The 1,851-nt window shown below is 49.3% G+C and overlaps 1 pseudogene; it reads left to right on the top strand.

The window, feature by feature from the left end:
* The first annotated feature begins 288 nt into the window (after positions 1-288).
* LOC133043324 (splicing factor 3B subunit 4-like) lies at positions 289-1,604 on the top strand (annotated as a pseudogene).
* The last annotated feature ends 247 nt before the right edge of the window (positions 1,605-1,851 follow it).

Below are 1,851 nucleotides of genomic sequence, written 5' to 3'. Positions count from 1 at the left end.
AAAGAATCAGACATGACTGAGTGACTGAACTGAATTGAATGATACGAGAATATTGTTCAATTATTTCTATTGGTTACAATTCTAGGAGAAAATTTGTGAATGAAAGGAAATACACATATTTTAATGAACATGTTACTGAAAATGTTACAACAATTTAAATTCTGGGAACTTCCCACCACACATTTATCTAAATTGGAGATTATAATTTTATATCTATGTCAAGTGAAAATTAGTGTATCATGGTTACTTTAAAGTGCATTTCCTGGAGACTGCGGGAGCGCTTTCGCCATGGCGGGCAGGCCGATCTCCGAGTGAAACCAGGATGCCACTGTGTACATGCGCGGCCTCGATGAGAAGGTTAGCGAACCACTGCTGTGGGAATTATTTCTCCAGGCAGGGCCAGTAGTGAACACGCACAGGCCAAAAGATAGAGTCACTGGTCAGCACCAAGGCTATGGCTTTGTGGAATTCTTGAGTGAGGAAGATGCTGACTATGCCATTAAGAGCATGAATATGATCAAACTCTATGGGAAGCCAATAGGGGTGAAAAAGGCATCAGCTCACAACAAAAACCTGGATGTGGGGGCCAACATTTTTATGGGAATCTGGACCCAGAGATTGATGCGAAGTTGCTTTATGTTACTTTTAGAGCCTTTGGGGTCATCTTACAAACCTCCAAGATTATGCGGGACCCTGACACAGGCAACTCCAAAGGTTATGCCTTTATTAATTTTGCTTCATTTGATGCTTCGGATGCAGCAATTGAGGCCATGAATGGGCAATACCTCTGTAACTGCCCAATCACTGTGTCCTACGCATTCAAGAAGGATTCCAAGGGTGAGCACCGTGGCTCAGCCGCTGAAAGACTTCTGGTAGCACAGAACCCACTCTCCCAGGCTGACTGCCCTCATCAGCTGTTTGCAGATGCACCCCCTCCACCATCTGCTCCCAATCCTGTGGTATCATCATTGGGATCTGGGCTTCCTCCACCAGGCATGCCTCCTCCTGGCTCCTTCCCACCTCCAGTACCGCCTCCTGGAGCCCTTCCTCCTGGGCTACCCCCAGCCATGCCACCACCACCTATGCCTCCTGAGGCTGGAGGACATGGCCCCCCATCAGCGGGACCCCCAGGGGCTGGACATTGTGGACACGGACACTCATATCCTCACCCATTCCCACCGGGTGGGATGCCCCATCCAGGTATGTCTCAGATGCAGCTGGCCCATCATGGCCCTCATGGCTTAGGGCACCCCCACGCTGGGCCCCCTGGCTCTGGGGGCAGCCACCACCCCGACCACCACCTGGAATGCCTCATCCTGGATTTCCTCCAATGGGCATGCCCCCCCGAGGGCCTCCGTTTGGCTCTCCCATGGGTCACCCAGGTCCTATGCCTCCGCATGGTATGTGTGGACCTCCTCCACTGATGCCTCCTCATGGATACACTGGCCCTCCACGACCTCCACCCTACGGCTACCAGCGGGGGCCCCTCCCTCCACCTAGACCCACTCCCCGACCTCCAGTTCCCCATCGAGGCCCACTTCGAGGCCCTCTCCCTCAGTGATTTCTCATTGCTTTTCCTCCTGTCGTAGCCTCCCAATATCTATTCACTTTCTTGGACCAATCAGAGTTGCTATAGCTCGGAGGGGCTAAGGCACTAATTCCTCTCAGGCCTTTCTTTTGTAAGCGTAAATTTTTCACAGGAGGCTTCATTATTATTTTTTTTCTATGTTGGCCCTAAGTGTTTTACAAATACCCAGAGAAAATTAAACTCCTTGTTTAAAAAAAAAACAAACAAAAACAAACTCCTAAAAAGAAAAATAAATAAATAAAGCGCATTTCCTTACTTAACTA

Source organism: Dama dama, chromosome 22 (genome assembly GCF_033118175.1).
Source record: "Dama dama isolate Ldn47 chromosome 22, ASM3311817v1, whole genome shotgun sequence".
Taxonomy (NCBI): Eukaryota; Metazoa; Chordata; class Mammalia; order Artiodactyla; family Cervidae; genus Dama; species Dama dama.
This window is presented reverse-complemented; position numbering and strand designations above follow the sequence as displayed.